The sequence below is a fragment of the Hevea brasiliensis genome, chromosome 15 (genome assembly GCF_030052815.1).
Source record: "Hevea brasiliensis isolate MT/VB/25A 57/8 chromosome 15, ASM3005281v1, whole genome shotgun sequence".
Classification (NCBI taxonomy): domain Eukaryota; kingdom Viridiplantae; phylum Streptophyta; class Magnoliopsida; order Malpighiales; family Euphorbiaceae; genus Hevea; species Hevea brasiliensis.
This window is the reverse complement of record NC_079507.1, coordinates 55,464,739-55,477,061: the sequence shown is the minus strand read 5'-3', so window position 1 is coordinate 55,477,061 and position 12,323 is coordinate 55,464,739.

Below are 12,323 nucleotides of genomic sequence, written 5' to 3'. Positions count from 1 at the left end.
AAGGGCTTAAAACGCACTTCTATATCCATAAACCATACATCCACAACTTAATCACATCACATAATCCCTCCTGAGCCCATCCAAACAGTCATCAATCATAATATGTAAAATTATAATTTAGTCCTTATAATTGATCCTTTTGCAAGAATTACCCAAATGAGCTCTAATAATTCTAAAATTTTACCCTGCGGTCCTTAGCAATATTACTAAGCTAATACAAAAGGAATCATAATTTTCTGAGCTACCGTGAATATTTTATGGATTTCTAATCCAATTCAAGCACTAGACAATTAAGAAAAGTAAGGTTTGGGTTTACCTATGCCAATTCCGACCCCGGGGACGTGCTCGGGACGTCTGACAACGGTGGGATAGCTAAAATCTAGAACCAATTATGAGACTTTTTTGATAGTCTGTCTGTCTGGCCGGAAATTCACAAACTCGGGCAACCTTCGAATTTCTGCGAATTGAAGGTACCTACACGAAGCCCACAACACGGGGGTTAGTATATAATTTTTATGAAATTTTCTAAGCTCATTTAATGCTCAAAAAAATACTATGAAATTTTATGGGACCCATCGAAAAACGTTGTCGGAAAATTTTGAAATTTATATTGCCGCAAAGCTCTCGACGAGTGGAGCGCTCCGGTACTCTCGATTTTCTCGTGGGGTTCACAGTTTCCGAGAATCTAGCCCAAAAGTCGAAATGGATTGGGCAAACCTCTTGATGGATTTTGGTGTTCTTGGTGTCTATGGAAAGCTCTCGTGGTGTATATGAGTTTGGACACAAGACCCGGCCGAAACGGTGGCCAGATCGGCCGGATTTTGGCTGGGAAGCCGAAACGGCGCGTGCGTGCAGGTAGGTTTTCGCCGGCGTTTTTTGGCCGCCTGGGACATCGGCCGGCCGTGGAGAGGCACTGGGGCGGCGCGCCGGCGAGGTGGGGAGGGCTGGGCGGCGGCGGCATGACATGGGGAGGAGGGATGAGGGAGAAAACGGGAGAGAGAGAAAGGGCGACGGGAATGCGCAAGGGATAAGAAAAAGGAGAAGAAGGCCGGTTTGATTTGATCGGTTCGATCCGGTTCGGTTCGATTCGGCTGGTCCGATTCAAGATACCAAATTTTTGTATTTTTACTCTGCCTTGGGACCGAAAACGAGGCCCAAAAATTCTAAAAAAATTCTAAAAAACTCAGAAAAATTCGTGGAGTTCAAATATATTTTTAGTTTTGCAACGTGGTCATTATGTAAAAAAAAAAAAAAAAGGTCAAAGGATGGGACTTGGCATGTGACAGTGGATTTCCACTGTCACTGCCAAGTTTAAAAAAAAAAAAAAAAGGTCCAAAATCGGGAGGAGGACCACCCCCCCCAATTTCTCTTCTCTCCTCTCCTCCCCTCTCTTCTTCTTTTTTCCTTCTCCGGTGACTGGCCGGCGACCCTCTAGCGACGGCCGGAACCACCAGAAACGGCGGCAAGAGAGGGAGAAGAGAGAGAAAACGCGCGCACAGTGGGCAGCGGCTTTCCAGCGCGATTTCGGCTTCATCCGACGTCCGATCGAGGCGATTCAGGTGGCGTTGGAAAGCTTGTTCCGAGAGCTTTCTTTTAATACCCATTTTGTGGCAAATGGAGGTCGGATGAGTGAGATATGGAGGAGAGAAGTTTTGGGTTTTTCAAGTTTTTTCGTCATATCTAGGATGATCCGACCGTTGGATCGACGATCCGAGACCACATATGGACTAAGGAAGAGGGGAGGAACATGATGGTATGATCAAATTCAGCAAATGTCACCGGCGAATGGCGGCCGGCCACCGTGCGCGGTGGTTCCGGCTGTGGCTCCGGTGGGCTTTGGAGATGATTCAACTTCCAGATGCTTCCTCATAAATTTTTGAGACACAGATAAACTTCGGGTAAGATTATTTTCATTATTTCTCTGTCTGTGGAGCATAAATACAGTGTTTCTTAAACAGGAAAAATTGGAGAAAAATTCTAAGAAAAATATATAATGAAAGTAAAATTATTTGGAGATATTCTATGGTGTTTGTTGAATTTTTGAGTGATTGTAGAATATTTTTAAAAGTATAGATGGATTTTAGTTAGATTTTTAACATATGAGCATATAAGATTATTTGAAATTAAGATATTTAAATTTTATATGATTGGTAGAAGCTTAAGAATGGAGGTTTAAATATGTGAATATTGAATGGGGTTGAATTAAGAATATGTTAGCTATTGGAAACTTATGAAATTGAGTAATATTCTTGAATAAAATATTCATGGGTGATTAGAAAATTACAATTCATTTTGCAATAGCCTTATAATATTGTTAAGGACCGCGGGGCAAAAGTTTAGAATTTTTAGAGCTTGTTTGAGTGGATTTTTGCAAAATATCAATTATAGGGACTAAAACATAATTTTAAAGATTTTGAGTATTGCTTGGTTTGAAGGGCCCAGGAGGGGCCATATAATGATGATGAGATATGAGTTGAATTTAGAAGTATTATTTGAGCCTTTTTGCAGGTTGGGTAGGTCCCAGGTATAGGGAAAACTCCGCCGGATTTCCGGCATGAATTAGGCTGTCTATTGCCTCTTTAGAGTTTTATCTTAACTTAGTACTAATAAATTTATAATTTAATTATTAGGTGATCGAGATCAGCCATTTTTTTCTGCATCCAGCAACCACAATAGTCATCGGTGTACTGTGAGTAAAATATTAGTTTTAATTGTAATTTCACTATTATATTATGTTCAAGCATGCCCATGCATCACTTATATGTATATATCTATGTAGTTAAACTCTAGGCACGTTTTATGTTGCATTCACAACTGTTAAAGTGCCATGGATGTTGTTGTGGTAATTTGGAGCAGTGTGCGTGCGTTGGCGTGTGTGTGATGTGGTGTGGACTATGGATAGGATGGGTAGACACGGCTTGAGATCTTCGCTGGGACCCGGTCCTTCGGGGTAAACACGGCTTGAGTTCTTCGCTGGGACCCCGATTTGGTTATTAAGTGGAAGTCCGAGCTGAGTTCTTCATTGGCACAGGTTGGATTAAGAGAGCTGTATAGGGGATCAGCTCCCATATATGTATTGATTGATATTACTGGGTGTGTGAGTGCTCCAAATTACCTTTTTGTTGTTATGATGTGAAAATTATTGCTGATGTTGCATTTCACTCTACAGGGTGCATTAGCTTTAGATAGTTATAGAGATTATGGTTAAAATTGATATTTTACTCTCTGAGTCGAACGCTCACTCCTGTTCACCATATTTTTCTAGGCTATAGGAGGAGACATTTTTCAGAATAACATGTCCCTTTCCTCTCAGGTTATGAAAAGATTACTTAATTGTATTATTGTTCTCTAAATTTGTAATTTAGGACTCCGCATGTGCTAGTAGTAGCATTAAGCCTGTCAGGGACTGCATGAATTTAAGTTTTCGTATTAATAAATGAATTTTTTTTTTTGAGTTTTAAATGGTTATAAATGAGGTAACAGGGTTGAGCCGGGCTCGCCTAATTTTAGTTTCTGATAATTACTGGGTTAAGTTGGCCTGAAATAAAATTACAACAGTTTAATTTAAACTATTTTATATGTATATTGGGCCTAAATTGTGGGCCTAGTCATGGGTTGAGGAATAGTTAGGCTTACTACGGGCCTCGGGGGCTTTAGGCTGGCCTAAGTTCTAGTGCTGGTCCGGCCCATAGGTTGGGTCGTGACAAAGTTGGTATCAGAGCTTAGGCTTTAGATTCATGGGAAATAATATAATTGGGAGTGTAAAAGGAGTCTTGTTAGGATGTTACATGCGGAGTATAGGATTCTGTTTTGTCTTTTCTGTAATTCTTTATTTCTAGATTCTGCGTTATACCTCGGGAAATATAAAAGTGCCTCAGTTAATGTCTTGATTTTCGTAGAGTACATAGAATGGTGAAATAGAGTTAACAGACATATTGAGGTCTCTCATGAGAATACGTACTCTAAGAAATGCTATGTTTCTGTCTGCATGGGTTTAAATGGTGTGCCCATTTCGTGTAAGGCACGAGTACATAAAAGTGAGTCTTGAAAGTACAGTTGCCCTAGATAAGAATGAGGATACCACTACTGGCAGTCAACAGTGGATGACCCAGTCAGAATAAGTTGGTGATAATAGAAGATTCAAGAGCGATAAGAAATTAGGAGACCTAGTCGGTCAGGACGTATCATAGTAACTATACAATGTTCTCGATGTCTGCTCTGTAAGCTGCATATTACAGTACTGACATGAGATTATTGTGTAGAGCTGCGTGCATCCCCGTGGTGCTCCATAATGAGGGTGTTTGCAGATGGCTTTTGTTTTGGTACAGTTATGCCAGAATAGAGTTCTATATCTGCAGAGGAGTTGGGAACTCCTAGTTAGGGGTCTAGAGTTAGAATATTGAAAGGTCACAATTGGTTGATAACTAGAGTCAGTGACTCAGTTACCCTAGCATGAGCTAGAGTTACATCAAGAGTTGCCATCAGACCAGAGGTTTCGGATTAGTTGCAAAGTAAACGTGAAACTTATAGAGTGAGATCATCTAGTCTTCAGTATGGAATTTTGGATCATTTTTGTAGTACGACAGACGTTTTGCTTAGAGTTTAGTGAGAATAGTATACCTTGTGTGTATCAGTAAGGTGTAAAGTACAACCCTGCTACCTAGAGAAGGTCAAAACTATGAATTGATGATTTATAGAGCTATGATATGATAAAAGAGTCATTAACTTGACATGGTTTGGCAAGGTGGTAAATGTAGTACCTTTGTTGCAGCAAGTTAGGGTATGTCCTATCTTTTCAGAAGGGATCGAAGGTTATTGCTCATAATGATGACTTATGGAATAGTGTCCCATATGGGACTGTAGAGTGTGGTAGAGAGTAGTTGGCTCGGGTATCCTGCAGAGGATGCAAGTTCCATTATAGGAATCATATATAATCAGATCACGATGGATGTAAATCCTTTGAATTGGATGATGGGTTTGGGTGCCCGGAATCTTAAGTTTTGGCTAATTGAGTAAACATGGAAAATAATAATAATAATAATAATAATAATAATAATAATAATAATAATAATAATAATAATAATAATAATAATAATAATAATAATAATAATAACAAATAAATAAAATTACTGCAGAATCAGTTCTCGAGATAGTAAGGGTATTATGTAAGCTAAAGGATAAGAATAGAAATCATACGATAAAGGTATAACTGTAATTTTCTGAGTTCCTTTCTAACTTCATATTGTTCAAAACAATAGTATAATCTAATTAAAACAGTATTAAGAGTAATAAATTAGCAAAGATAAATCATAGAAGGCCAATGGATAAAGAAAGTGCAGAATAAAAGTTTGGACAATTGATTCCAGATGAAATATAATCTAAATGCTAGTGGAAGTACTAGCTAGAGTGGTCAAAGGACCAAATATGAGTAGCACAGACATATGATAACGCAATAGAGACTCTGAAAGATATAGTTAGCAAGTACAGCTTTCATGTTAGGAATAAGAATGGAACCAGGGATTGAACAGTCAAGTTCTATTTTGGGTAAGACAAAGGAAATAAATGAAAAGACAACCTAGAGAGCGCATAATAAAAGGAACAAAGTTAAGATATAGGGTAGGCTAAGTGTTATTCTTGGCAAGGTAAATGACAAGAACGGAGAACCCAAAATGGGACCACATTAGTGAGAATAGTGTTGGAGATATGGAATCTAGTAATGTGATACTCATAGCATGATGTAGTTGAGGTAATGCCAGGGGCTAAATTATAGAGCTTGGAGTTTCATGATTGGATCATACTCTATCTATTCTCTATTTTTAAAGTAAAGTGGATAGCAATGGGGCAAGATTCTTTTATCTTGTTAACAGTATCAAGAAGATTAGGCGAGGAATACAATAATAATGAGCAAAAGCTAAAAGGTGTGCAGTGGTATTGCGGACTATCTAATTAGGCATAGACAAAAGAGTTAGTAAGTAGTAAGTTGAATAAAAGTCAATCTAAGGGATCAAATAGGTATGATGAGAGGAAAAGAATGATAGACAATGACACATAGGCTTTAGCTTAGACCTTTGAGATAGTGAGAAGGTAGTTAGAGGTTCGTTATGAATGTTAGGCAAACATTTTTAGTGTGATCAACAGAATCTCTTTGCAGTGAAGCAATAACGACAGAACAACAGTAGGGGTAGAACGAAAAGTGATAAGTCTGGGTGGTTATAAATCACTAGAAAGTTTAAGGATCAAATTAATGACCATAGATAAGGGTGGAATTAGTGTTGGAAGAATCTATTAGCGAGAGAAATCTTTCAGGAATCAACAAAAGTTAAGGGCACAATATAAATGATGATAGATATGAATCATAGGTTGAGTATAAGTAAAGTTAATAAATTATAAAATATTATGTCAGGAAGGACAATGGTATGGTAATGGGTTCATGCAGATGATACCTTATAGGTAGAGCACAATTATGCTAGGAGATGATGAAATTTGGAGAGAAAAACCAAGAAACATAGGTTAAACGTTATTATATGGACAATCGGGCGTAGTTGAATATAAGAGAATATTTTTCTTTCTTTTCAAGTTTACCTCGTGTTTTTGATTCTAAAGCATTATATAAGGAACAGAGACTGAGTCAAGGAGACCTAGTTATTTGAGAGTTTGGTAGGCACCAATTCATACACAATTTCCTGATATGAGAATAACAGTAAGTGTATACCTAATTTTAAGTATGAAAGGACAATCAGAGTAATGACAGGAGTTACATTGAGTTAGCTACTAAGGCTTGCAACTGTTTTAAACTATGAGCCGGAGGAAATACTAATTATGGATGAGTTTTAATAAATGAAATTGTTGCTGATGGGTAATTATAAGTGTTACACAAGGTGAAGAATGTGCGGGTAGGAGTAAATCATAAGGTTAGAATTCTTGAAGTAATGAAGTTAGTAATCAAGATAAGACTAAGAAATAAAAAGAAAGTTAAAGTTGATGATGGGATAGACATCTTTAAAGGAAAAGGTGTAAGGGTGAGATAGGACTAAAATTAAGGAATAAGTACAGCAGGTTGAAAAGATATCAACAATACCAGAAATAGGAAAAGGGAAGTGGATAAGATGCAAAGGACAGGAAGAAAGCTCCATAGAGTCAGTTATAATGATGAGGATAAGAAGGAATAGGTATGCTAGGAACACACTAAGAGATATTTAAAACAAGTTATTATGAGATGATAGATTAAAGAAGTAGTAGAGCCTCAATCTAAGTGCTAATGTGTCAGAAGTAGGCCACATACTAAGAAGTTTTAGAAAAAAAAAAAAAAAAAAAAGAAGTCTAGATATTCTCATTCCAGAGGAGGAGTGAGAATTGATAAAGTCGCATGGATTGAGTTATCAGGGAATATAAACACTTTTGTTACCTAGAAGAAGAGACCCAGTTCACCTTCCAATATTGATAAATGATACACTTGGCCCTTGGAGGAGACTCTACCTGACTAGTTACATAAGATGGACAGAGGCTGGTCTAAGTACCTTAGTAATGACACAAAAGAGATTAAAATTTTGAAATATCATGGGAGTGAGAAGATTTATAGGTATTGACCACTGAGGTCATAAGAAGAGTGAAGATCTCGAACAAGATGCCTAGATTAGGTGCTACAGGAAAGCTACTCATAGGATACCATGGAACAAGGAACATAAGTTATGTCATTGGGGAAACAGAGATTATTGAAACAAAGGGATGAGGACTGAAATCACCAAGAGACACGTTAGGGGGTAATAAAAGTGAGGTAAGCACCAAAGTTAATTAAAGTTATCAGATATCAAGTCGAGAGTAATGGAGTTATAATGAATACCTGAGATGTCAGAAGAATGGTCAATGAATAGACAAGAGATAAGAGCATCTCTAGATAGAGATGATGACAAATAGGACACTATAGTAGAATCAGAGGGCAGTAGAATGTCATATATAATATACGAAGAGTTTGAAGAATAAATATTTTACCAATCTCTGCATAGCTAGAGGAATAATGATTGTGCTTGTTCTAATAATCTTCTTTTCCTTATCTCTTGTTTATTCGAAAATTCGAGGACGAATTTTTCTTAAGGGAGGAAGAATGTAAAAAAAAAAAAAGAAAAGGTCAAAGGATGGGACTTGGCGTGTGACAGTGGATTTCCACTATCACTGCCAAGTTAAAAAAAAAAAAAAAAAAAAAAAAAAAAGGTCCAAAATCTGGAGGAGGACCCCCGCCCCCCAATTTCTCTTCTCTCCTCTCCTCCCCTCTCTTTTTCTTCTTTCCTTCTCCGGTTACCGGCCGGTGACCTCCCAAGTGGCTCCCCACCTAGCCGGCGACCCTCCATCGACGGCCAGAACCACCAGAAACGGCGGCAAGAGAGGGAGAAGAGAGAGAAAATGCACGCACAGTGGGTAGCGGCTTTCCGTTGCGATTCCGGCTTCATCCGACGTCCGATCGAGGCGATTCAGGTGGCGTTGGAAAGCTTGTTCCGAGAGCTTTCTTTTGATACTCATTTTGCGGCAAATGGAGGTCGGATGAGTGAGATATGGAGGAGAGAAGTTTCGAGTTTTTTAAGTTTTTTCGTCAGATCTAGGACGATCCGACCATTGGATCGACGATCCAAGACCACATATGGACTGAGGAAGAGGGGAGGAACATGATGGTATGATCAGATTCGACAAATGTCGCTGGCGACTGGCGGCCGGCCACCGTGCGCGGTGGTTCCAGCGGTGGCTCCGGTGGGCTTTGGAGATGATTCAACTTCTAGATGCTTCCTCATAAATTTTTGGAATTTTTGAGACAAAGATAAACTTCGGATAAGATTATTTTCATTATTTCTCTGTTTGTGGAGCATAAATACATTGTTTCTTAAACAGGAAAAATTGGAGAAAAATTCTAAGAAAAATATATGATGAAAGTAAAATTATTTGGAGATATTCTATGGTGTTTGTTGAATTTTTGAGTGATTGTAGAATATTTTTGAAAAATATAGATGGATTTTAGTTAGATTTTTAACATATGGGCATATAAGATTATTTGAAATTAAGATATTTAAATTTTATATGATTGGTTGAAGCTTGAGGATGGAGGTTTAAATATGTGAATATTGAATGGGGTTGAATTAAAAATATGTTAGCTGTTGGAAACTTATGAAATTGAGTAATATTCTTGAATAAAATATTCATGGGTGATTAGAAAATTACAATTCATTTTGCAATAGCCTTATAATATTGTTAAGGACCGCGGGGCAAAATTTTAGAATTTTTAGAGTTTGTTTGAGTGAATTTTTGCAAATGTCAATTATAGGGACTAAAACGTAATTTTAAATATTTTGAGTATTGCTTGGTTTGGATGGCCCATATAATGATGATGAGATATGAGTTGAATTTAGAAGTGTTATTTGAGCCTTTTTGCAGGTTGGGTAGGTCCCAGGTATAGGGAAAACTCTGCCGGATTTCCGGCATGAATTAGGCTGTCTGTTGCCTCTTTAGAGTTTTATCTTAACTTAGTACTAATAAATTTATAATTTAATTATTAGGTGATCGAGATCAGCCATTTTTTTTCTGCATCCAGCAGCCACAATAGTCATCGGTGTACTGTGAGTAAAATATTAATTTTAATTGTAATTTCACTATTATGATATGTTCAAGCATGCCCATGCATCACTTATATGTATATATCTATGTAGTTAAACTCTAGGCACATTTTATGTTGCATTCACAACTGTTAAGGTGTCATGGATGTTGTTGTGGTAATTTGGAGCAGTGTGCGTGCGTTGGCGTGCGTGTGATGTGGTGTGAACTATGGATAGGACAAGTAGACAAGGCTTGAGATCTTCGCTGGCACCCAGTCCTTCGGGGTAGACACAGCTTGAGTTCTTCGCTGGGACCCCAATTTGGTTATTAAGTGGAAGTCCGAGCTGAGTTCTTCGCTGGCACAGGTTGGATTAAGAGAGCTGTATAGGAGATCAGCTCCCATATATGTATTGATTGATATTACTGGGTGTGTGAGTGCTCCAAATTACCTTTTTGTTGTTATGATGTGAAAATTATTGCTGATGTTGCATTTCACTCTACATGGTACATTAGCTTTAGATAGTTATAAAGATTATAGCTAAAATTGATATTTTACTCTCTGAATCGAACGCTCACTCCTGTTCACCATATTTTTCCTGGCTACAGGGGGAGACATTTTTCAGAATAACCTGTCCCTTTCCTCTTAGGTAATGAAAAGATTACTTAATTGTATTATTACTCTCCAAATTTGTAATTTAGGACTCCGCATGTGCTAGTAGTAGCATTAAGCCTGTCAGGAACTGCATGAATTTAAGTTTTCGTATTAATAAATGAATTTTTTTTTTTGAGTTTTAAATAATTGTATATGAGGTAACAGGGTTGAGCCGGGCTCCCCTAATTTTAGTTTATGATAATTACTGGGTTAAGTTGGCCCGAAATAAAATTACAACAGTTTAATTTAAATTATTTTATATGCATATTGGGCGTAAATTGTGGGCCTAGTCATGGGTTGAGGAATAGTTAGGCTTACTACGGGCCTCGGGGGCTTTAGGCTGGCCCAGGTCCTAGTGTCGGTCCTGCCCATAGGTTGGGTCGTGACACTTTAAATTAATTTTAAAAAATATCAAAGTTTTATGTTTTCAGAAAATCGAACCTGATTTCTAAAATCTGAAAAATTTCAAATAATTTTCTAAAATTTAAATAAAATAAAAAATTAACGTTTACTCACAAAATAATAAATTCAAAAATTAGGGGTGTTACATAAGTATTATTAAATTAAATAATATTATTTTCTAATTAAATAATAAATCTAAATAAATTAAAAAAAAATTATATTATAAACAAAAATTATAATTTAAAAATTACTAATTTAAATAAGGAAGATGCATGTGGGAAGGGAGAGGAAATAATGGGATAGACAAAAAAAATAATAATAATCAGTTGAATTTGATAATAATAAATTGCCCTATATTTTGACTAACTAAAAAATAAAATAAAAATTTATTATTAGTTAAAAAAATCTTTAATTTAATTATTTGTTTAGTTTTCTATTTAAATCTAAATTCTATTTTATTAAGTAATATAATTCCATTGAAATTTATAAAAAAAAATAAATTAATCAATATATGTTATAAATATTGTGTAAGCTAAAAGGAATATGAATCTTATCACCATTGTGTGTGCAAGGAGAATAGAAAAAACAAATAATCTTGTGAATATAACTTTTTTATTCTGATGAGTATAAGAAAGTAGAGTTTGTTGTCTATTAATGCAAATTGTATCTCTAAAAACCAGATCTTACACATAATTGATGGAGATGTCTTTGAGAGCTTTACTCATTAAGTGGCTAAATAAATTATAAAAAAAAAAAAGATTAAATTGTTTAGATTTAATGAATTAAATATTTAATTTAATTGAGATTTTTCAGACTCTTTAATTTATTAAGTTGCTGAAATAAGTCCATACAAGCAAAACTTCTTAATGAGAATGAGTCATCTAAATTGAAAACCTACTAACTAATATATTCATTTATTTTTATCTGTCGCATTTGTGTTTTATACGATAATTAAAAAAATAATTGGATGATTTTATTTTTATAAAAATATATTAATAATTGACTAAATTATTCTTTATCTCACCTAATTATTTACTGTATTTAATAGATATAAAGGATAAAATTAGGGAAAAAAAAGTAGTTAATGCTGCTTAATTTTCTAAATATCACAAATAATTTTAGATAAAATAAAAATCCAAATACAATGAATAAAAATTGATGAAGAAAGTATTTTTACTAACTTTTAGTGGTTATATTTATTTGTTATTGAAATCAAGGGTTTGAGTAAAGAATAAAAAAATAATAACGAAGTGGTTTTTTTTTTTTCTGTTTAAATATGAAAGGAATGAAACAATGAAGCATGGAAAAAAATAATTATTATAAATATCTCATTGATCTTACGGCCTATAATTTTTATATATTAAAATTGATGTAAGAGTTTCATATTGATCACTGTTAATCCAATAATTAGTATAATACATGATTTTATAAAAATTAAGAAATTTGATAATTATTTCTTTTATACTCTAAAATTAATTGATGCTCTAAATTATAATTTGCTCTCTATTTTTATTAACTAAAAAATAAAATATGAATTTATTATTATTTGAAAATTTTTTAATTTGTAAGAAATTACTATTTGTCCCTTCAATTTTTTTTTCATTTACACTTCTATAAAAATTTCATTTATATTTTTATATGATTTAATTTTAATTTCTTAATATTTTATATTTTATTTTAGTCCATATATTTT